This window comes from Camellia sinensis, chromosome 4 (assembly GCF_055761805.1).
Source record: "Camellia sinensis isolate YWXY chromosome 4, ASM5576180v1, whole genome shotgun sequence".
In the NCBI taxonomy this organism is placed as follows: Eukaryota; Viridiplantae; Streptophyta; class Magnoliopsida; order Ericales; family Theaceae; genus Camellia; species Camellia sinensis.
This window is the reverse complement of record NC_138964.1, coordinates 40,504,731-40,531,025: the sequence shown is the minus strand read 5'-3', so window position 1 is coordinate 40,531,025 and position 26,295 is coordinate 40,504,731. Positions and strand designations below refer to the sequence as shown.

Genomic DNA, 26,295 nt, shown 5'->3' with positions numbered 1-26,295 from the left:
GTGAAGTGGAAAGAGGTTACCAAGTGCAAGAGTCAAGGAGGCTTGGGAGTGAGGGATTTAGGAGAGGTAAATGAGTGCCTCCTCTTGAAATGGTGGTGGAGGTTCGGTAGGGAAGACAAGGCTCTGTGGAAATCCGTGGTGTGCTCTAGGTATGGTAGGATCGGAGGGGGTTAGACCCCCCTGGTAAATCAATCAGGTAGAACTTCAATTGTGTGGAAGGACATCTCACAGCTTCCTGTAGTCAACCAGCAGCTGGGTGCCTTTTTTTCTGATCAGGTCAAAATTATCATTGGCAATGGGAGGAGAATCAACTTCTGGCATGACACTTGGTTGGGTAGTAGAGCCTTGAAAGCTGAATTCCCCAGATTATTTAGTTTATCAACAGAGAAGGAGGAGTCTCTGCAGCAAATTAGTGCTAAGAAGAGCACCCTAGGGGGGTGGCAGCTTCAGTTTAGAAGGAATTTATTAGCTTGGGAAGAGGAGGAGGTTCAGAGGCTGCTAGGGTCGTTGGTTCAATCCCCTTCTCTGAGATCTGATATTGAGGATTCCTGCTCCTGGGCAGCAGAGAAATCAGGGCAATTTACAGTTGCATCCGTGTGGAGGTGGAGGGCCGCAGCTAGAGGCCTTGGTATGGGTGTTCCTCCGGGGGTGTGGGTAAGCTTTGCTCCTCCAAAAATGCAGTTCCTTTGTTGGTTAGCTTGGCGTGGCAGGGTAAAAACTACTTCCTTCCTTCAAAGAATAGGGGCTATTGGCACGAATGCTAACATTCTCTGTGTTCTCTGTAAAACTGAGGTGGAAACTGTTGATCATGTTCTGCTGTTATGCCCTCTAGTGTGGAAGTGTTGGTCTACTATGGTTGACTGGTGGGATCAGGTTTGGGCCACACCAGGATCAGTAGTAGACCTGCTACATTGGTGGGCTGGAGGTAGGTTCAAAGGCTGGATACTCAAAGCGTGGCAGATTATCCCTGCTGTTGTGTTATGGTCTGTCTGGAAGCTGAGGAATGACTGTGTGTTCAAGGGTGCTCTCCCCAACATTCAAGAATTGTGCGAGAAAATTAAGGTGAAGATAGCCTTGTGGATCAAATGTCATGCGGTGGTGAACTATTCAGTCTATGACATTGTGGCCAACCTGCATCAGATCAGGTTGGCCCTTTGAATGGGTTCGTGATGATTGCTGGTTCAAATCTGCTGGTTTTGGGATTGCTTCTTGGTTGCTCTTGCATTGGTTTGTGGTGAATTGCTGGGTGAAGATCTGCAATGGTGAATTCTGGTTCTGCCCGGTATCAATTGCAGCGGGCTGGTTTTCTGCTTTTGTTTTTGCTGTCGGTTTGCTTCTGCTCTGCTGGTCTGTTTTTGCTGTTAGCAACTTTGTTTTTCTTCTTTTTCTTGGGTTTGGCTCCTCGCCAAACTCCTCTTCCTCCCCCCTTTGTTGATGTTATCTCCCTTCTTGCTTGGTTTTTGCATCTATAAAGGTTCTTTTGCTGATCAAAAAAAAAAAAAAAAATGATTACAAGGATAATATGACCCTCGTGCAAATGGAAAGAGTCGAACTTTTAAACTCTTAGTACAGTTTAAGAGCTCACCAATGGATTAATTATGTTAAACGTTAACAAAAAGACAAGTGTTGCCAAATTTTAAGGAAGATGGGTAGCTGCTGTGCATAAAGCACAACAGTCATCGTTGTGCGGCTAATTGGACTTACTTCCGGCCTTATTTTGATAACATGAATTATTCAATTTTTAGAGTATATTGAGTAGAATATACTTGAAAAAAATTAAATTAATCGGATATTGATAGTCATTTCATCTAATTACATTTGTATTCAGTTTTACACACAAAATCACATTAACCATTCATTTTTTAAAATACAAATGTAATTAGATGACAAAGTTATCGATATCCGATTAATTTGATTTTTTACAAATATATTCTAAAAAAGTGAACAATTCAAATATTAAAATAGGGCCCATAATAAACCCCATTGATCCTACAACAATGACGCTGTGCATGAAGCACAACAATCACTCCAAATTCAAATTTAAGCACCATGGCATTGTTAAATTTTGTTTTGTTAGATTCGGATATTGTTAGATTCTGTTTTGTTTTCTTTCCAATCTAGTAAATTGTATAATTTTTATTTTTTTATTTTTATTTTTTAATGCACTTTGTTTGTAAATTTGAATGTAATGAACTAGCAAGTAATTTGTTCTCCCTTTCTCTAAATTAGACTACAAGAAAGGTTGTTAAAATCGAGATTCTATGTTGGATCGTTGGAGGTGTTTACAGGATCTGATTGTAGAATCAAATCGAGAATAGTAAGATCCTACCGAAAAAAGACAAATTAAGCAATAATTTAATTTAAATAAACATTTTTTAAGAAGTATATGCAAAATGAGCTTATATTCTATTAAAAAGAAGTGAAGATATTATGAAAAATATAATATTCCGTATAAAATGTACATATAATATTATAGAAACTCGATGGTAAAAGTTTTGTATTTCATTAAACAAGAAGGTGAATAATAAGAATTCTATAATAAAATACTTTACAATCTACAATAATGCATATCAGAAGTGAAGAAAAAATATTTAACAAAATTGGATATGAAAATAGATTAAGAACTCAAAAGAGTGGCTTAATCGAATGATAAGATTTGTCGTTACCATCTCTAGTGGAACAGATTCGAGTCACAAAAATAATCTCTCCAAAAATTGGAGTAAAGTTGCAATCATCTTACCCTCCTTAGGCTAAAGCTAAATTTATTTTTCAGACTAATTAGTTTTCTTAAATTATTACAATATTTAAATGTTTATTTCTTAATTTATTTTTCTTAGTCTATTTGATTTAATGCTACTTGATTTTGATTATTTATTTTGACCACATAAATTGGTATTTAGACAACAAATATAAAATTTATAATAAAATGTCTTACAATACAAAATAAGACTCATAAATAGGATCGTATTCGGATCGAAATTTCATGATCCTATAAGATCACATTATCAGGATCGAAAGATCCTACCTATAAGAAGTTTTTTACATGGTCTAGATCAATTGTACGTAAATGAATCGTAAGGTCGTAAAATTATAAGATGTGGATCAAAATTTTAGATCCATGACTGCAAGCAAGTAGTTTGTTCTATCATTTTTTTTTTTATAAACCAAAGCGTAAGCAAGTAATTTATTCTCTTCCTTTTGGTCCTTTGATATTGATATACTTTGGTTCCACATATTGAAAGTAATTGGCCTACAACTAGTCAGTCTGGTCATGACGGTCAAACACCCGGCCAACTCATGTCGTAGTAGGCCATTCAAACAATGGCTTTAGTCCCTGTATCGCATAATAATTGAAAAAAAAAAAAAAAAATTGTCATTTTTAAAAGATCCAACAAAAAAAAATACTTTCCTCACCCAAAAGACTAAAAGGATCCGTTTGCTTTGGTTTGGTTTTAAAATCAATTTTAAAAAATATGTATTTTAAAAGACTTTTTAAAATTTATTTGGTCGTATATTTTAAAAATTAGACGGTGGCACGCATTGCGTGTGCAATTCAAATAAGTAATAATAAAAGAAAATAATAATGAAATTAATGTTATTATATGTACTTAGTTTAAGTGGTATAAGTTCTCTCGTCTTAAGCTCATGATGATCATGGGTTCAAATCTTACTCACCTCTTTGTGTAATTTTTTTAAAATGAAAAATACTGTCACATGGCATGAGGAGAGCCATGCTTCAGTACACCAACTCAGATCTTTACTTAATAATAGTATAGATAGAAAGTTTTGTAATTTGGGATGATTTGTATTTTTTTTTTTTTTTTTTTTTTTGTAGATGAATAGATGGGTATAAGAGAAAAAATGATTAATTGATATATATGATGGGATAGAGGAGAGAGAGAAAAAAATAATTAATTGATATGTATGATGTGAGAGAAGGAGAGAGGAGATAGAAAAATTAATAATTTTGAAAAATTATAAAACCAAACAATTTTTTATTTTGAGCGCTCAAAATTTGATTTGAATGTGAAACAAGCCCCAAGAAATTCATTTTTTATCAAGTCCCAGCCAAACAATCTCTGTCCAAAAGTCTTCAATTGTAAAAATTGAGAAAAATATTCTTTATCAAGAGGCCAGGAAAAGAATTTTATTCCTTGAGTAATGATACATAAAAAAAATAAAATAAAATAAATAAAATTAAAATAACACTCCTTTTCTAAAGGATCAATAAATAAAAACTTCATATTCAAAGCTCAACTAAAAAAATCATTATCCAAAAGTGATCCCAATATTAACACTTAGAATTTTAATTACAAGGAGAACAAATTGTGACAGTAATTCTTATATTTTGGTTTTTGTGTCATTTTAGTTATTATAATTTCAATTGACTCGATTTTGATTATGAACTTATAATTTTGTTTTAATTTAATTCAATTGATTACAACTCTGGATATTTTTTTATGAAAAATATGCATTATAAGTGGTATGTGTCATATTTTTTAAAGTAAAATTATAATTTACTAACTTCAGTGAGTTACCTCAACCAATTCAGTAATTATTTTAAGTCAAAAACATTAACGACATTATCCATTGGATCAAATTGACACAATTTAAAATTAAGGGTCAAAATTGTGTCAATTGAAAGTGTAGACCAAAATGACATAAGGGCCAAAATATAAGGACCATCGATATAATTTGTCCTTACAAGAATTAAACATATAATTTTCATAAAATATTTCATAATATAAAAATTAATAAAAATTATTTAAATATTAAAAAACCTAATTTGCCTTAATCTCATGAATGGTTGGGCACATCAAAACAACATCCCGCAAACCTATCAAAAGAAATGGCAGGCAGCCTTTTGAGTTTGGTCGGAAAACATTTTCTGAAAATTATTTTTTTGGTATTTTTCGGTAGTTGAAACAATGGAAAACGAAAGTTAATGAAAAATATTTTCTATGATCAATAGAAAATAAGTCTATATGGACAGAAAATATTTTTCACTTTTAAAGGGTAGAAAACGTTTTTCGAACTAAAATCTTACCATTGCCTCTACACTACCACTGTTACCTCACCTCCACCACCACATCACCATCACCATGGCCACGGCTACTGCCACCATCACCGCCATCAATGACTGACCACCATGCCTCCACCTCCACCTTCACCTACGTTTCACCACCACCACTAAATATGGGAAAATGTTTTCTCTTGGAAATTTTTTTTTTGTAAAAAATATTTTCCATTTAAAAATATTTACCACCTAAACAAACGGAGCATAAGGTCACAACCTAATCAGTTTCATTTCCCTTAATTTTTAAACTTTAATCCATATTATTTCATCAATTCCACCAAGCCTTCGTTATTCGTTATTTTGACTTTGTTGAGTTTCATAAAAAAAATTTAGAATGCTTTTTTTGTGTTATTGATTTTGAATAACATTAATGTCAGAGATTAAAGTGTAATAAATCACATAATTTGAGAACAAAAATGGAACAATTAAAAATTGAGACTAAAATATAGTATAACGTATCCTTTGAAGATCATTAGTGTAGTTAACCCTTTTTTAATTACATTTTAGTCTCAAAACATTGAAGTAGCTTAAATTAACAATTATGATGTAAAGAACTACAAATAAACTCCCAAAGAAAGAAAGAGATACCCAAAACAACTACGAGGCGAATGGGACCCTCACACAGGTAGGAGGTATCGAACTCTTGACCTCTTAGTACGGTGCAAAAGTTTTGGTCAATGGGCTAAATTCTATAAAATGTCAAGTGCGGGACAAATGTTGCCAAATTTTAAGAGAAAATATCATTTTGCCCATAAAATTTTCACACGTTTTTTAATTTGACTCCTAGATTTCGATTAATATCAATTTTACACCCAAACTTTCAAAATTTTGATCAATTTGGCCCCTGCCATCACATTTCGTCTACCATTGGACAGATTGTACTGACGTGGCATTAAAGCTCATTTGAAATTTTATTTTACCCCCCAAATTATACCTTAAAAATCAATTTGCAACCCAAATATAAAAAAAAAATTAATTTTTTCATTATTGAGATAAAAAATTATTTATTAAATATTTAAATTTATTTTTTTTAATTTTATATTTGGGGTGCAATGTAACGTGCCACTTTTTATTTCATGGATGTCATTACCAAATCCATTATTATAATACAATTTCAGAGCTAACATACCGAAGTTCTAAACATTAACAAGGATAAATAAATGAAGCTTCTCTCTTTCGAATACATAATGAATGCAACAAGAGATACAATTAAATAAGTTGCCCATAAGCTCACATCATTACATATAAAAGGAAGGGTTCAACCCTTTTACAACAACGACATTCTGCCAATAAATAAAAGGCCTGTGGCCACCAGATAAAGAAGATCTTCTATCTTGATACACTTCTCGACATTCACCTCAAAAAGAATTAGCAACATGGGATGAACATAAAGTTCAGTAGAGATTCCAACATGATCTAAACAATAACAACTTATAGATATGATCTTGAATGTTTCAACTCATACTATATAAATAATGTGACGGTTTGTAATCAAAGTATATTTACATAAGTACTTTTCCCAAAATCATTTAATTCTTTCAACAATACAGATGGTTCACATTTTCTTCTCATTTTCCATTTCAAAAATCACATAACAACCGTTTTGTTTTTGAAACATGTTCACAAAAATCCGATTTCTTCACATTATTCACAAACTCAATACATAACCTACGTTCATCTCCAATACGTTCATCACATTTCCAGACCTGAAGCCCAAGTTAAAGGAATACTTTCAACAATTAATTTGATACGCCCATATGTACACATAAACATCTAACACAAACATGAAAACAACAAACACCCAACAACTACCTGCTCAACATATAAGGTAACCTGGCCTTCCTGAACCATAACCATCATAATGGATGGCATACATAGATACACTGAGACAATAATGATTAACAATAGTCTGCTCTACTTGCCTTAAGCATGGTAAGCCAATGATACACCTTTCTATAACGAAATGCTAATTTACTAGACACTGGTTAAAAGGTAATGGTATCTTTGCCAGGTTTTCCAGGCGCTAGCTGGAAGGTTCTGGTACCTCTCATTCTAAGTGCAGCCAATTCTCCAAGTGCTAGTTGGAGAGTAATGATACCTCTTATTCTCAGCACAGTATACATTCCCAACCATCACAACATGTTAAGAGCACAAATAACACAAGTGTAATATATACGCATAATCTATTCAATACAGTAGTGTCATCCTCCACCGATGACTAAGGACAAAATCTCTAAACACATGTACTTAATACCCATAATACAATGATCCAATTTTCATGAGACCTTAACTCCAACAACAACATTAGTAAATAAAATGCTCGTAATCTAACCTCAAGTTCATTTCTAAATTTAGAATGTGTTGTGATTTCATTCTCTTTTCAAAATCCATTTTCTCATTTTCCAAATTACCATACTCTAATCTTTATCCAAGATCCATTCTCTTCATTATATAAACTAAAATCTATAGATATCAAAGCCATAACCCAACTCAACTTAACATGATTAATCCAAAACAATTCTAGTATCATGATTAATTTTCACTTTTAGCTATTAACACATTTGCACAATCCATATTAAACAAAACACAACCATTATTCACATTTACTCCTTTTTAATTCATTAAGTAAATAATATTAAATTAGGACGCTTTCTCCCTCTCAACACAAACATGTTAAACTACTCCCCAATTAAACAAACAACAATCAATTTAACAATTTCAACCCCAAATATCAAACCCTAGATCCCCTTTCTTGATTTTCAAAGAAATCCATAATGGATATGATTTTTTAAGCAATAAAATCTATCACATGTCTATCTATAGACGAGGTATTCAAAAAGAACAAAGAAATCCCTACCTCTTGAAGTGACGAGGAGAAAGTCAAAAAAAATCCACGGCAAACGAAAACACGATCCGCTCAGATTAAAATAAAGCTCTTGTGATCCTCTACGTTTTGATCAATAGAACTAGAGGTAGGAAATCACTCAAAAGAGATGAAAATCAGGGTAGAAGAGCTTGCGAGCTTGGTTATGGAGGACATGAGAGAGAAAAGAGAGAAAATATCTCAAAAAGTGACTTTTTAGTGCACTGACAGACCTTAAATACATGAACCATCGCGGCCTCAGTCTAAACCATGGCTGGCGCGGACTTGCCACCTCAGTAGGTCGCAAGCGCGACCTCCAACACTGTGGGCGCAACCACCCAGCCACCTTGGTTGCGAGCGCGACCACCCTGACCGAGGGAGCGACCCTCTTACTCGCTGCTTGACACCGCGGCCTAGCGCGAGCAACGCACTCACTCCCCTATACAAAGACCTAAACCCCAGTTTTGGTCGCAGCCAGTCGCGGCCCATCATGGGCACGACCTTTAAGCCAGATCATGATGGCCGCGAGCCCTATGGTTGCAGGCGTGACCTGCTCAAGATAGAAAGTCTCCCAAGACACCATAAGGCCCTAGCCCACATCAACAAGGCCACAACCACCTGGGACAACCCCATGTCCCAACCTGATAACATAAAATGGGTTAGCCCAGACCCGGGCAACTATAGGCAAATTGATTTTTAAGGTATAATTTGGGGGTAAAATGAAATTCCAAATGAATTTTGGTGTCACGTCAACACATTCCGTCCAATTGTAGACAAAATGTGGCGATAGTGGCCAAATTGATCAAAATTTAGAAAGTTTGGGTGTAAATTTGATATTAATAGAAATCTGAGGGTCAAATTGAAAAATTCGTGAAAGTTTGAGGGGAAAATGGTATTTCCTCAAATTTTAAACACCATATGACTGGTTAAATTCGCTTTTGTTTTCTAAACTAGATTTCAAGCTAGTAAATTGTTTTCTTTTTATTTTTCTTCTTTGTCCTTTGATACACTGTCTTTGTATATCTAAATGTAAGGAACAAGTAATTTGTTCTCCCTTTTCTCTAAATCAGATTGCAAGCAAGTAATTTGCTCTCTTCTTATTTTTTTCCTAAACCAAAATGCAATCATGTAATTTACACCCTTCTTTTTTGTCCTTTGACATACTTTGTGGGTATTTGGGAAGTTGTTATTTTAGTAAGTTATTTTAGTTTTTGATTATTTTAGTTGGCTAAAATTTTTATGTTTGGGAAGATAATTGGATTTTTTTATAATTGAATGTGATGTTTGTGAGAGAAAAAATGAAATGATTATAGGTTGGATGTGACATTTTGTTTTATTGGCTATTTTAACCTATTTTGTCTTTTTATGAATTTTAGCCTAAAATAGGCTAAAATTTTACTTTCCAAACAGGCACTTTTGTTTCTGTATAAATATAAGGATTGGGAGGTAATATGGAGTACCATATCATCATTTATCTTCTTGCTTTCAAGTCATCACAGGCTACTATATAGAGGTACGAAAGAGTTTTTCTTTTCTTCCTTTTAAGAATGGGTAAATTATTTATAAGTCCTATTTGAAAGACTTATACAAGATATGGTCCTATGAAAAAACTTATAACCTAATATAGGTCCTATGATATTCTTGTAGACACATCTACCCCCAATCTTAATTAATTAATAACCTGATTAATGATAATACCATATATGGAAAATCTAATGCTACCATAGATTGTGATTCTATCTATATGGTTAAAAATTTGAATTACAAAATAACCTAATTAATGGCAATACCATATATGAGAAATTCAATATTACCCTAGATTGTAATCATATCTATATAGTCAGAAATTTGAATTTCAAAATAACATAATTAATGGCAATACCATTTATGAGAAATCCAATGTCACCATAGATTATGGTCATATATATATGGTTGGAAATTTAAAATTCAAAAACGTAAATGTAATATTAACATCCCAACCCAATGTGATATTCTCATATACTTCGGAAATTAAAATAACTTGATTAATGGCAATACCATATATGGGGAATCAAATGTTACCATAGATAGTGATCATAGCTATATGGTTGGAAATTTGAAATTCAAAATATAAATGTAACATATAACATCCTAAACCCAATGTGACATTCCCAAACCCAACGTGACATTCTCACATGCTTCTTATCTCAAACCCAACGTAAATGTAACATGTAACATCCCAATTAACCCACCGTGACATTCCCATATGCTTTTCATCCCAAACCCAATGTGACATTCCAATACTCCATCGTTGAATTACGAATAATGTAATCTCCTAAATGTAACATGTAACATTCTAACCCAACCCATGTATTGAACCATCATCACCTCCAACTAGCGTAACTTCAACATCAAGCGATGAGATTCAATCCACATTCAATTACAAACCCAAATCCCTAATAATTTATGTAAACACTGATTACAACAAAGACGCGATACATATTCAAACATATATACAACCGAACAAATACACAAATGTCATCTATTACATGATGTATGTGGATTAACGTTACACACTAAATGTAACATACATTGTAACACAATTGTCACGACCCAAACCCGGCCCTATGGGTTTAGCACCGTAACCGGCCAGTAATCCGAGATTACCGAAGGCCTGCTGAACAGTAATACAGTGAAACAGAGTACAGGGCCTGGCGGAAGCCAATACAGTAAATAAATAGTGTCCAATGAGCTGTGACAGTCTGTATGCAAAAAGGCTTTTCATACATTATACAAAAACAGTACAGAACAGTATACACAATATTCACATCCATTTAACTAGGGACTCAACCCCACAGAACAGTACATAAACATTCCGTCTGTACAAAACAGTACGGTCTATACAAAACAGTGAAACAGTACAAAAAGGGGGAAATTCTAAAACACCCCTAAGCCTTAACAGTAGGCTCGGAACCTCGCAGTGAGGCACAAAGGCTGGCTTGACAAAACTGGAGTAACCCTGACGCCTCTAGCTGCGGTCTGGTGCCTGTACACCTACATATATATATGAGCAGTGAGCTAAAGCCCAGTGAATAACATAAAGCGTAAAGGGGTTTAGAATGAATGTCCTTACAGTAATGAAAACAGTTCATTTCAATCAGTAATTCAGTTGCTCAGTACAGTAAACAGTCATATGTGGTACATCCATTAGCATAACAGTAACAGTAGGTCTTAAAAGACCGAACAGTAATGATGGCCATCAGTCAGTAAACAGTAGTGGTTCCACAAGGAAACCGACAGAGATCTCTGTGACAGTAACAGTAACAGTAAACCGTAGATACTAAGGATGCCACAGTACAGTTCAGAAATAAAGGACATACATTCATTCAGTAAATAATACCAGTTCAGTAAACAGTTCAGTTCAGTATTCAGAAGATAATCAGTTGAACATATCTTTACACAATTGTTACTCACAGAGTTCTGGGCTACAGTATGCTAGAGCGTGTCTCCCTAGTCGCCAACCCTACACAGTTAACAGATTGAACACACACTAAGCTACACAGTTGGGAAATCTCATAACTTAATCCCTAATTTGCCTTGGTGTGTTCTACAATGATATCCTCATCAAGATGCCTTAAACTAGGCCTAAGAATGCCTAGGATGGGATGAGGATGCAAAAATACACTTAGAAAACATTTCGCAAAGTTTGCTGAAAATAAGAGCCTCGCTCGAGCGAGACTTTCTACGCTCGAGCGTAAGTCCAGAATCAAAGGCTTCGCTCGAGCGAGTAATCCTTCGCTCGAGCGGTCTGCAAAACAGTAAAAGTACTGGATGCTGAAATTTTACGCGCGATCATCGCTCGATGGTCGCTCGAGCGGAGCCCTGGACAAAGGTGCTCGCTCGAGCGGGGAATCCTTCGCTCGAGCGAGGAAGCCAAATCTGGAATTTCCAGATCTGTCTCCCAAGCTCAAACCAAGCATTCTACCACTCCAAACTCGACCTCTTGGGCCCAAATTCTGGAAAACATCATTAAATTCAATGTATAACAAGTTTCAAAGCTCAATTTATGAATTCAAGCCCCAAAGGTGAGTCAATTAAAGCCTCATTCAAACCCATTTTCAAAAATATGAAGAACATGCAAACATGCATGGATTTAAACCAAATCAAAGCTTCAAAGCTTGTTCAAATGAGCTCATTCTTTTCAAAACAAGATGGAAACATGGTCTACTCTTACAACATGGACATGCATGTAACCATTTACCATGAATTCAACTCAAAACTCATTAATTCAACCATGCATGCAAGAAATGAGCTTCAATTCACCATTAATGACCCAAATCATGACTTAGTTCTACAATGAAGCATGAACCATGCAAGAACTAGTTCAATAGCATCAATAAGAAGATAAGATCCTTACCTAGAGCTTGAATTAGAAGACTAGGAGCTCAAATATGCAATCTATACTTCAATTCCTTCAATTCTCCAAGCAAAACCCAAGGTAGAATTCAATTCCTCTCACTCTCTCTCCTCTCTTCCCTCTTGGTCGGCAATGAGAAGGAAAATGGCTGAGGAAATGTTGTTCTTGGCTCAAGTATGTGTGTGAGATAGTGGCCCACTCAATGGCAAAACGGTAATTAAGTCCAACTCTTCAATTGGCTTATTTTAATCTAATTTAATCACACCTAATCAGTTTTCCGATAATTATACCATAAAATCATATTAATTATGAGGGTCACGGAACATCAATCGGTTTCTAGTTCGGCCGCCGATAAGGCCTTCAATTAGCAGTTTAAACATATAAGCATGAACAGATAATCAGACAATCAAACAGATAGAATGCAATTAACTAACATATACTCAGTCAATTCAGTTTCAATTTCAGTCAGTCGGTTCAGTATTTCATTCAGTTCGATTATCAGTTAGTTATCAGTCATTATCAGTTTCGTTTAACAGTAATCGGTGATTAACGGTAATCAATCGGTCATAAATCAGTAAACAGTACGAGGGTTGTTACAGTCTCCCCTCCTTATAAAGAGTTTAGTCCTCTAAACTCGAGTTACCTTCATTCTGGAAGAAAACAGGATTCAGTGGAAACAGTTCAGGATATCGTTTGGCCATGTCATCTTCCCTTTCCCAAGTGGCATACACGCCACCATGGTTTTGCCAGTCAACTTTCACTAACGGGATCTCTTTGTTCCTCAGTTTCTTGATTCGTCTGTTTACAATCTGTATAGGCCGTTCCTCGTAAGTGTAGTCATCACTCAACACCACGTGGGTAGGCTCTATTACATGGAAGGGATCCCGGAGATAATCTCTTAACATAGAAATGTGGAAGACGTTATGCATATGCTCCATTTCAGGAGGGAGCGCAACTTGATACGCCACCGGATTAATTTTCTCAATAATCTCATAAGGTCCGACGTATCTTGGTGCTAACTTGCCTTTGACTCCAAAACGAGTCTGGCCTTTCATTGGTGTCACTTTCACAAAAACGTGATCACCCACTTCATACTCTCTGTCCCGTCTTCTGACATCTGCATAACCTTTCTGTCTACTCTGTGCAGTTTTCAGTCTTTGCTGTATCAGTTTCACTTTTTCAGTTGTTTCATACACAATCTCGGGTCCAAGCAAAGGCCCATCTCCAACTTCTGCCCAGCAGATTGGAGATCTACATTTTCTGCCATACAATGCCTCAAAAGGCGCCATACCTATACTCGAATGGTAGCTGTTGTTGTAGGCGAATTCAACTAATGGTAGATGACTTTCCCAGTCTCCCTGAAAATCAAGGACACACATTCTCAGTAAATCCTCCAGAGTTTGGATGGTCCTTTCAGATTGGCCATCTGTCTGAGGATGATAGGCACTACTCAGCCTCAATTCAGTACCCAATGCAGTCTGTAGGCTTTGCCAAAATCTCGATGTAAACTTCGAATCCCTGTCAGAAACAATAGACACGGGCACTCCATGCAGTCTAACAATTTCATCAATATAGATAACAGCCAATTTGTCCGCATTATAAATCGTCTTGACAGGTAAGAAGTGAGCAGATTTGGTTAGTCTATCAACAATAATCCAAATTGAATCCATACCTTTTCTGGAGCGAGGTAATCCAACGATAAAATCCATCGTGATATGCTCCCATTTCCACTCTGGTATGGGTAAGGGTTGCAATAATCCGGCAGGTCGCTGATGTTCAGCTTTGACCTGTTGGCAATGAAGACATTTGGATACAAAATCAGCAATTTCTTTCTTCATTCCCGGCCACCAGAAATTCTGTTTCAGATCTTGGTACATTTTCGTGTTCCCCGGATGGATAGACAATTTCGAATTGTGGCCTTCCTGCAGAACTCTTCTTTTCAGTTCAGTATCATTTGGTACACACAGTCTTTCTTGAAATTTCAGTACATTATTCTCAAATTTGAATCCCGGTCTCTGTTTGGATTCTCTTTCCTCGATGATCTTCTTCAAGAAATCATCCAGTTGCTGTTTCTCTTTAATCTCCTCAATCAGCGCCGGTTGAGCAGAAATAGCAGCTAAGGTTCCACCTTGTTCTCTCAAAACAATTTCTATTTCAGATTTTTCAAGGTCACAAAGCAACTCTTTCTGTCCTGTAAGCAAACAGGCTAAGTTTCCAATCGATTTCCGGCTCAATGCATCGGCAACGGTATTGGCCTTTCCCGGATGGTACAATATCTGTAGGTCATAATCTTTAATCAGTTCTAGCCATCTCCGTTGTCTCATGTTCAGTTCTTTCTGTGTGAAGAAATATTTCAAACTCTTGTGGTCGGTGTACACTTCACATGTCACCCCATACAGATAGTGACGCCAGATTTTCAGTGCAAATACTACTGCAGCAAGTTCCAGATCATGGGTTGGGTAGTTCTTTTCATGCGGTCTCAGTTGTCGGGAAGCATAAGCAATAACTCTCCCATTCTGCATTAAAACACACCCCAGACCCTTATGAGAAGCATCACTAAATACAGTATAACCATCCGTACCTGAAGGTAAGGTCAGAACAGGTGCAGTCACTAATCGAGTTTTCAACTCCTGGAAAGCAGATTCTCTTTGGTCAGTCCAGTCAAATGATGTCCCCTTCTGAGTTAACTGAGTCAATGGTAGAGCAATTTTGGAGAAATCTTTGACAAATCTTCTGTAATATCCAGCCAATCCCAAAAAGCTTCGGACTTCAGTCACATTTGTTGGTCTAGGCCAGTTCACCACAGCTTCAATTTTCTGCGGATCAACAGAAATTCCATCTTTGCTAACAACATGCCCCAAAAACATAACATGGTCAAGCCAAAATTCACATTTAGACAGTTTAGCATACAGTTTCTGTTCTCTTAAGGTTTGTAGGGCAAGTCTCAGATGATGTTCATGCTGTTCTATACTTTTGGAATAAATCAGTATGTCATCAATAAACACTATAATGAAATCATCAAGGTATGGTTTAAAAATTCTGTTCATGAGGTCCATAAAAGCAGCTGGTGCATTCGTGACTCCAAAAGGCATAACCAAAAATTCATAATGTCCATACCTCGTTCTAAAAGCAGTTTTATCAATGTCTTCCGGTTTAACCTTCAGTTGATGATATCCCGATCTAAGATCAATCTTGGAAAACACTTGTGCGCCCTGTAACTGGTCAAAAAGGTCATCAATGCGCGGTAATGGGTATTTATTCTTTACAGTTACCTTATTCAGTTCACGGTAGTCAATGCACAGTCTCAGTGAGCCATCTTTCTTCTTGACAAACAAAACAGGAGCACCCCATGGCGAAGTGCTAGGTCTGATGAACTTTTTATCTAACAGTTCTTGCAATTGCACTTTCAGTTCCTTCAGTTCAGTTGGAGCCATTCTGTAAGGAGCTTTCGAAAATGGCTGTGTTCCGGGGATCACATCCACGGTGAATTCGATCTCCCTGTCAATCAAATCCCCTGGCAAATTTTCCGGAAAAACGTCTGGGAATTCTCCGACTATAGGAATACAATCCACATTAGTATTATCATCAATAGGCACAGTCAGTACAGAACACAGATACCCTTTACATCCCTTTCTAATCAGTTTAACAGCCTTCACAGATGAAATCAAATACGGAGGAGGTACTACTCCACTCCCATTAAACACAAATGCAGGCAGACCAGGTGGACGGAAAACAACTTGCTTGGTCACACAGTCAATAGTGGCATGATATTTTTGTAACCAATCCATCCCCAATATTACGTCAAAATGATCAATGTTCAATGGCAGTAAATCAATAAACAGATGCATATCCCCAACAATAATTTCACATGCGGGGTACATATAAGCACATGTCATAGATCCCCCTACGGGTGATGATACGGCTAGCAGATAGTTCATAGTTTCTAAGGGTCTATTCAATTTTCGTGAAAAGGCATGCGATACGTATGAATGCGTAGACCCCGAATCAATCAGTACATATGCATTTTGAGTACAGATAGAGAGAATACCTGACACAACGGTCTCGGTATTCTGCACATCTCCCGGTACTAGTGCGAACACTCGGCCTTGCCTCATAGGCTCTTTCCTGGTAGCTTTAGGGTTAGGCTTTGGTGGAGCATTTGATACTGCTGCGCTTGGTGCAGCTTTACCACTGGCTTGTGGAGCAGAGGGGCAGTCTTTAACCATGTGGCCCACCTTGCCACACCTGTAACAGGCTCCAGATATTCTGTAGCAAACCCCTTTGTGCTTCTTGCCACATTCAGAACAGGGTGGTATGAAACCACTCCCTTGGCTGGGGCTAGTTGTCAACCCCGTATTCTGTTTCTTGTTGGCTGGGTTGTGCTTGCCTTTCTTAAATTTGAAACTCTGCCTTTTTCTAGGCCATTCAGTTGTTGGTGTTTCAGATTGTTTCACTGCTGCAATGTTCGACTCGGCCATCAATGCCCGGTCGAGAACACCCACAAAAGTCGGTAATTTCAAAACATTTATCCGGTCAAGTATTGCCACATTAAGGCCACCTTCAAATTTTCTGGCCTTCTTATATTCAGTATCCACCATGTGCGGTGCATAACGGGCAAGTTCAGTAAATTTGGTTTCATATTCTGCAACGGACATTGTGCCCTGCTTCAGCTGTTCAAATTCAGTCACTTTTCTATCCCTGACACACTGAGGGAAGTACTTTTCAAAGAAGGACTCCTTGAACTGAGCCCAAGTCATAACAGTGTTTGTTTCACGGATTAACATCCACCACCTTCTAGCTTCTTCTTGTAAGGTGAAGGTAGCTAACAGTACTTTATTCGCTTCAGAGCACGGAAACACTTCAAATAGTTTCTCTGTTTCCAGAACCCAAGCTTCAGCCTTTAACGGTTCAAGGCCTCCCTGAAAGGATGGCGGTTTCATTTTGCTGAACTTCTGGGTGAGAGCAATAATATCCCCATCATCCACATTCACATTAGGTTCCGGCTGTACCGGAGGAGGAGGAGGTGGGGGCTGTTGGTTCTGTTGTTGTTCCAGTCTAGCAGTTATCAGTTCCATCATTCTTTCCATTCTTTCCATTCTTGCCTCAGTAGATGAGGACTCAGGTTCATTTGCATTGTCCATTTCACTATAAGCAGTTATAACAGTTTTAAACATAAGCAGTCATTTGTTTCATAGTTTAACACATTAACAGATATTCAGTCATAACACAGCCACACACTTTTCAAGTTCATGAGATGTCCTAATTACTTTTTCTAGGACCCCCCTATAGCTCATTTGGACACGTGTGTGCGGTATAACTCGTGGTAAGTATCGCTCTGATACCACTCTGTCACGACCCAAACCCGGCCCTATGGGTTTAGCACCGTAACCGGCCAGTAATCCGAGATTACCGAAGGCCTGCTGAACAGTAATACAGTGAAACAGAGTACAGGGCCTGGCGGAAGCCAATACAGTAAATAAATAGTGTCCAATGAGCTGTGACAGTCTGTATGCAAAAAGGCTTTTCATACATTATACAAAAACAGTACAGAACAGTATACACAATATTCACATCCATTTAACTAGGGACTCAACCCCACAGAACAGTACATAAACATTCCGTCTGTACAAAACAGTACGGTCTATACAAAACAGTGAAACAGTACAAAAAGGGGGAAATTCTAAAACACCCCTAAGCCTTAACAGTAGGCTCGGAACCTCGCAGTGAGGCACAAAGGCTGGCTTGACAAAACTGGAGTAACCCTGACGCCTCTAGCTGCGGTCTGGTGCCTGTACACCTACATATATATATGAGCAGTGAGCTAAAGCCCAGTGAATAACATAAAGCGTAAAGGGGTTTAGAATGAATGTCCTTACAGTAATGAAAACAGTTCATTTCAATCAGTAATTCAGTTGCTCAGTACAGTAAACAGTCATATGTGGTACATCCATTAGCATAACAGTAACAGTAGGTCTTAAAAGACCGAACAGTAATGATGGCCATCAGTCAGTAAACAGTAGTGGTTCCACAAGGAAACCGACAGAGATCTCTGTGACAGTAACAGTAACAGTAAACCGTAGATACTAAGGATGCCACAGTACAGTTCAGAAATAAAGGACATACATTCATTCAGTAAATAATACCAGTTCAGTAAACAGTTCAGTTCAGTATTCAGAAGATAATCAGTTGAACATATCTTTACACAATTGTTACTCACAGAGTTCTGGGCTACAGTATGCTAGAGCGTGTCTCCCTAGTCGCCAACCCTACACAGTTAACAGATTGAACACACACTAAGCTACACAGTTGGGAAATCTCATAACTTAATCCCTAATTTGCCTTGGTGTGTTCTACAATGATATCCTCATCAAGATGCCTTAAACTAGGCCTAAGAATGCCTAGGATGGGATGAGGATGCAAAAATACACTTAGAAAACATTTCGCAAAGTTTGCTGAAAATAAGAGCCTCGCTCGAGCGAGACTTTCTACGCTCGAGCGTAAGTCCAGAATCAAAGGCTTCGCTCGAGCGAGTAATCCTTCGCTCGAGCGGTCTGCAAAACAGTAAAAGTACTGGATGCTGAAATTTTACGCGCGATCATCGCTCGATGGTCGCTCGAGCGGAGCCCTGGACAAAGGTGCTCGCTCGAGCGGGGAATCCTTCGCTCGAGCGAGGAAGCCAAATCTGGAATTTCCAGATCTGTCTCCCAAGCTCAAACCAAGCATTCTACCACTCCAAACTCGACCTCTTGGGCCCAAATTCTGGAAAACATCATTAAATTCAATGTATAACAAGTTTCAAAGCTCAATTTATGAATTCAAGCCCCAAAGGTGAGTCAATTAAAGCCTCATTCAAACCCATTTTCAAAAATATGAAGAACATGCAAACATGCATGGATTTAAACCAAATCAAAGCTTCAAAGCTTGTTCAAATGAGCTCATTCTTTTCAAAACAAGATGGAAACATGGTCTACTCTTACAACATGGACATGCATGTAACCATTTACCATGAATTCAACTCAAAACTCATTAATTCAACCATGCATGCAAGAAATGAGCTTCAATTCACCATTAATGACCCAAATCATGACTTAGTTCTACAATGAAGCATGAACCATGCAAGAACTAGTTCAATAGCATCAATAAGAAGATAAGATCCTTACCTAGAGCTTGAATTAGAAGACTAGGAGCTCAAATATGCAATCTATACTTCAATTCCTTCAATTCTCCAAGCAAAACCCAAGGTAGAATTCAATTCCTCTCACTCTCTCTCCTCTCTTCCCTCTTGGTCGGCAATGAGAAGGAAAATGGCTGAGGAAATGTTGTTCTTGGCTCAAGTATGTGTGTGAGATAGTGGCCCACTCAATGGCAAAACGGTAATTAAGTCCAACTCTTCAATTGGCTTATTTTAATCTAATTTAATCACACCTAATCAGTTTTCCGATAATTATACCATAAAATCATATTAATTATGAGGGTCACGGAACATCAATCGGTTTCTAGTTCGGCCGCCGATAAGGCCTTCAATTAGCAGTTTAAACATATAAGCATGAACAGATAATCAGACAATCAAACAGATAGAATGCAATTAACTAACATATACTCAGTCAATTCAGTTTCAATTTCAGTCAGTCGGTTCAGTATTTCATTCAGTTCGATTATCAGTTAGTTATCAGTCATTATCAGTTTCGTTTAACAGTAATCGGTGATTAACGGTAATCAATCGGTCATAAATCAGTAAACAGTACGAGGGTTGTTACAACAATCATCCAGGTTCCAAAGTACAAAACCATATACCCCCAACCCAACCCTTAAACCTATACACACCACCCCACACATCGAACATATCAAAATGCATCAACCATCACAATATTAAATACACACATTCAATCAGAACATTGTCCAAAGTGTGCCTATCAATGAGTGTAATAGATTGTCAATACTCTATTAAAAATGAACAATCCACACTTCGAATAAATAAATAAATAAATAAATACCTCTTCCTCTCAACCGATTAGAGTCGAAATCTGTCAAAAGAATCAACGCACAACCCTCAAAATGGAGTAGAATACTTAAGAGCTTGGGGATTCAAGGCAAGTTCTATTGGGGCTCATGTACGACTAGTGTGTGTATCCATCCGACGCTATATCCCATGATTGTTCAATTTATTTATAGGGCCACAGATACGACTAGTGTGTGTATCTCAATTGACACTGGGAGTCTTGAGCGGTTCTTTGGCTCTACAGCTTTTCATGACCAAATATTTATTATGCACATCATAACAGATATATGCTACCGTCATGATGATACACACACTTCCCAAAATAGTGCTAACTCATCTGGACGTCCTGATGACAAGGAAACATGCAAAACTCTATCAAAGTACATGATGTATCTACTCCTCACATGCCGGTCGTTGTTGCCTGTTGTTGTATCGGATAGTCAGTTGAAGGATTTCATAAGCTATGTCCGTCGTTGTTTCAGGTATATTACAATTTTTGTTTCAGGTATATTACGGATGTTATCACTACAAGAAATTATGATTTGAGACCAAAAAAATTAGGGACAATATTACTTTTTAAGGACAAAATATTTTTGTCACAAAAAGTGCTATTATTTTATTTTTAGAGATAAAATTGGACATTTAGCGATGAATTACTAGCCTTTTGAAACCACAAGTTTTGTCTCAAAAAATAAATCTTTGAGAACAAATTATTTTATTCCTAAAAGTGCATTTATTAGCGATATTTTTTCAAATTTTGTTCCTAAAAACTCATTTTCTTACTTTTCGAGATGACTTTTTGCAACTATATTCGCGACAATTGAAATTAGTTCTTAAATATTTTTTAAAACAAAATTTATACTTTTAGAGATAAAAAAAATTAATTTCTAAAACTCTTATATGTAGTGTAATGAAAACACAAGAAGGTGAAGAAGGACGCAATCCCTCGGATATGATAAAAAATTTCATTAAGGGTCCAAGATCTGTTCGTTTTGAAGAAGGTAAAATTGAACAAGGAGCCAAATTGCGTTTCGTAGAGGCGATGGATTTTTTCTATAAAGATGTGATTATTAAACTCGTTGTCGACGAAGGTAATAAGGAGGTGAAATGGGAAAAATTGAAAATCTTGTGGTTGGCCATGTTATGCTACGCTGCAATTAGTTGTCCAAAAAATTACCATCTTCAAAAGCTTGGAGAAGGAAGCGAGCTCCTCAATTTGGTTTGGTTCCTTATACCGCAGTCTCGTATATTTTGTGGTGTCAACACCTTTACTGTAAACGGCTTTTTCAATAAGTATTTTCAATCAATGCCGGATGTCGGAAGGGCGAGACCGCTACACAACGAAAGCTCTTAAAAAAAAAAAAAAAAGTTTTATTTGCATTGGTAATATTTTATTTTGTATATTTTTGGTTGTTTTAAAAAATTAAAAGATCCCATTAAATGAAAAAAAAGAAAAAAAAAGTTCAATACAATAGTAATATTATATTATTGGTATGGTTCTGTTTGTTTGAAAGATGCTTTTCCTAGATTATTTAGTCTGTCTAGGGAGAAGGAAGGAGCTCTGAGTTTGTTTGTTAAGCTGAAGGAGGTTTCAGGGGAGTGGAATATATTTCCAAGGAGTTTTTTGTATGGGAAAGAGATGAAATGTTGAGGTTTGTCTCTGTTCTTCAATCTGGCCCTGCAGTTAGCTTGGGGAGAGTGGATTACCCACGGTGGTCAGCTAATTCCTCAGGTGTCTTTTCTGTATCATCTTTGTACAATTCTGCCACTGTGGGGTTGTGTTCTGGATCTAGACCTAGTAAGTTGCTCTGGAATAATGGTTTGCCTCCTAAAGTGCAATTCTTTGGGTGGCTTGCGTGGAAACATAGGATTAAAGTTTCAGTTTTCTTACGTAGGATTGGGGTTTTTGCTGGGGGTGCTTCTTCATTGTGTTGCTTCTGTAAAACTGAGGAGGAATCAGTTCTTCATGTGCTGTTGCACTGCTCTTTTGTGTGGGAGGTATGGTCATCTGTATTAGCATGGTGGGGGCTCAAGTGGGTCATTCCAGGTTCTGTTGCCAATCTGCTGAGTTGGTGGGAGGGTGGGACGTTTTTGAAGCATGAAAAGAAGATTTGGAGGTCTGTTCCTCTGGTGGCACTGTGGTCTATATGGAAGCTTCGGAATGAATGTACATTTAATGGTGCTATTGCAGATGTTGGAGACCTTTCTGAGTTAATTAAAGCTAGAGTGGCTATTTGGCTGGTTTCATCATCAAAGGGGTGGAATTACTCGGTTAGTGATTTTATATATAATCTTAATCAGGTTCGAGCTTGTATAGGGGGGGTTGAGTTATCTGCTGGTATCTGGGGGGCTGCCCTGTTCGGTGTGCACTGGGTTGGTTAGATCTGTGGGTTTTTGCAGAACAGGAGCTCTGCTTTGCTTCAGCGTTTGGTTCCTATTGCTGTGTCGCTGCAGAGATGCTGGGGTGATGCTCAGAGATATGGGGTTGCTGCTGGTGTGTTGGCTGCAAACAGAGGTTGCTGTTGCTGTATGGAGCTCCTAATGGTGCTGGGAAGGATGATGTTGGTATTTTGTGACTCAGATGAAGATGGAGGTGCTGCTGTGGGTGCTACATCCAGGTTTTATCTTCTGGTGTAGGTCCTGAGCTGTTGATGAAGATGGAGTTGCTGCTGTGGTTTTTCTTTGTTTGCTGATCGAGCTGTTCTGGTCTGGGGGTGTTGGTTTTTTTGTTCTGTTTTGTTGTTTATGTCTCAGATGCTAGTTTGGTTGTTTTGTGATTGGGTGCTGCTATTCTGTAGCTTTTTGTTTTCTGTTTTTTGGGTTTGGCTTCTCGCCACCCCTTTGGCTTGAGCTGGGATATGATTGAGTGCTTCTCTTGGTGCCAACTTAGTTGGGATGAAAGGTTTCACTATGATACTTTTTGCTCACCTCTGCTTTATTGTTGTCATCCATATGTATATGTGTTTGATGGTATCAATAAAGTTATTTGTTGATAAAAAAAAATAAATAAATAATATTCTATCATTTACCTTTTCATGTATATATGGCAACATAGTTATATTTTGAGTAGGTTTACCCTCTATATGTAAGTTTGTTTGTTTGTTTGTTTTTTTTTTTTTTTTTTCACTCAGAAACGCCAAAAGGCTCACAAAACATCAGCAAACAAGAGAGTAGAGAGCTCACAAGGGGGATTGGCAACCCAATCTAAAGGAAGCAAGCCCTTTTATGTTCATGGAAGCAGCCCAATGAGCTACATGGTTTGATTCTCTAGGAGACTAGCAGAAAGTAATGTTGTTACGCATTCGAGCATGGAGAATGTAATAGATGATGGCTTGACAGTCCCATGGAGGATCCAACTCAGATACACCCAGCTCGATAACAATCTTGTTATCGCTCTCCACATGGACTTGAATAAGATTGAAGATATCATTGTGACACTAAATTTTTCTCTGTTTAGTGAACAATTTTGTGACACTAAATTTTTCTCTGTTTAGTGAACAATTTTCAAAATTTTCTTTTGAGTTTTTTTGTATTTGATTCGGTGAATTTTTTAAACATTTTAAGCATATTTTTTTTCTTTCTTTTTAGATTATCTTAATCTAGATACATTTAAAAAGTAAAATATTTGTGATTTTTTTTATATATAAAAATAAAAAATTCTGTTCATTTTACACAAAAAAAAAAATTATTTTTAGGTGCATCTAAAAAAATTACTAATATATATATATATAATTCACTAAGGACCAAAAAAAAAAATCTACTTTTAAAAATTTAGAACCAAACACAATAAATGTTATTTAGTTTAAAAGATGTTTTTTGTTTTTAAAATTTGTAAAACTTAAATTTATAAAGTGATCTCATTCATCAAATTTGCTGAAGTCGCCACTGTTATGTAATCCCTTGCCTTAGTACTTTGTAGAGGTAGTAAATGGGTAGCTGAAGCAAGTTAGGTAATAAAATAATTCAACCCAACCCGCCCATTTACTGGTTGGGTTTAAATGAGTTGGGTTAAATTGAGTGCGAATTAGACAAATCAACTTGACTAACCCATTTACTTTAATGAACTTATTTTGTAATACATTCAAATTTTAAAAATAATAAAAAATGGTGCCAAACAAAAAATTTCATAAATAGTTTTTAGAAAATTACATACACATGTATATAGTCCTATCTTTAAAAAAAAAAAAAAAAAAAAAAAATAATAATAATAATAATAATAAAATAAAATTGAACCTAAACACATATATAACAATATATATATATACATATATATTGTGTTTCCATATGTATAGACTAGCGGGTGGCACACGCGTTTGCGTGTATAATTCAAATAAGTAAGAATAAAAATAAATAATAAAGAAATTAATATTCTAATATGTATATGTTGCCCAAGCGATGCGAGACTTCTAATGAACCGAAGGTCTTGAATTCAAACCCCTTTCAACACTTTATGTAATTTTTGTTTTTAGGATAAAAAAATATGCCACATGGCACGAGAAGAAGGCTTGGATACCAAATCTAACATTCATTTAATAATAGTATAGATAGATAGATAGATAAATGTGTATATCTTCTATTTATACTATTATTAAAGTGAACAATTCACTTGATTTTATGAACCTTTTCTCTCCTTTTGCCAAGTGACATTGTTTTCTATACTTCTATTTATCCTATTATTAAAAGTGAACAACTCACTTGATTTTATGAACCTTTTCTCTCCTTTTGCCAAGTGACATTCTTTTCTTGCGCTAAGTGTCAATTTCTCTATTCGAAAGGAGAAAAAAAATCATAGTCACACAAGGGGGCATAAGACCTCAACCAATGACCATTGATTGACCTAATAAAGAACACTTTTCACCACTTAAACAACATAGAAAATATATTTTAAATTTAAAATTAAAATTTATATTTTAAACATATCCATCAAGTGAGTTCACATTCCTTGTGTATATAGATGCATGCAAATAGAGCTAGCAGTAGTTGAAAAAAACAATTTAAAAATCGAAGTTAGAGGGAGAGATAAATATTGTTCAAAGAATTTTGTTGCCAAACACATTATATCCAAACAATCAGAAGCAAACCAGATAAAAAAAATTTAAAAAAAAAGGTAAAGAGAGATGCAGTGGATTGTAGATAATTTGTTTTGTTTGGCTGCTGTTTCATACCATTTAAAAAACTTGTACTCATTCATTATTCATACTATTCAATACAGAATTTCTCTTATCCCTCTCTAATATCATAATAGGCTCTAAGCCCATAAAATTATAGGCAGATTAGCGGGTTCAAGTCAATCTTCCCAGCTCTAGAAAATTTGTAAAGGGGATTCGAATTTGTTTAACTTTCGTTTCCATATAAAACTTGATATATTTGATTTTTCTTATTTTTCATGTTTTACAAATATTTTTAAAATCCTAAAAATTTATAAATGGATAATTATTGCCGTTTTTCTACCCATCCTTCGACATTTTCCTTCCTCTCCCATAAGTGCAATTTGTCATGTGTATTTTCATTCTTTATGCTCACCAACTTGTGAGTTGACGGAAAATAAATAGAAAATTCCAATGAATGTTTTGTGATAAAATAGCTCTTGCCAAACTCAACTCATTAATCTATAAAGTTCACTCGCAGAAAACAGTTTACAATTAAGGTGTCCTTTGGCAAAATTTATAGTTTATTGTTTTTTTTTTGCAAGAAACAATAAATATGTTTATGTTTATTTTCAGTAAAAAAGAAAATGAAAACAAAAATATGTTTGCTATATAAGTATTTTAAAATTATATTTTGAAAACAAGTGAAAATGGAAGCTACGTGAGATGATTGTCGACGGTTAGAGATGGTGGCTAGAGGTGATTGTTGGTAACGAGAGATAATGGCTAGAGGTGATTATTGGCCACAAGAAATGATTAGAGATGATGACCTGTCAACCGCCTAAAGTTGTAATTGAAAGTAATTTTCAATAA

At 36.3% G+C, this 26,295-nt stretch overlaps 1 long non-coding RNA gene across 1 annotated transcript; it reads left to right on the top strand.

Annotated features, from left to right (window-relative positions):
- Window positions 1-20,392: 20,392 nt before the first annotated feature.
- Window positions 20,393-23,371, top strand: LOC114265699 (uncharacterized). The gene is made up of 2 exons (XR_014366352.1): window positions 20,393-20,817; window positions 21,242-23,371. It is a non-coding gene; the product is annotated as an uncharacterized LOC114265699 (long non-coding RNA).
- The last annotated feature ends 2,924 nt before the right edge of the window (window positions 23,372-26,295 follow it).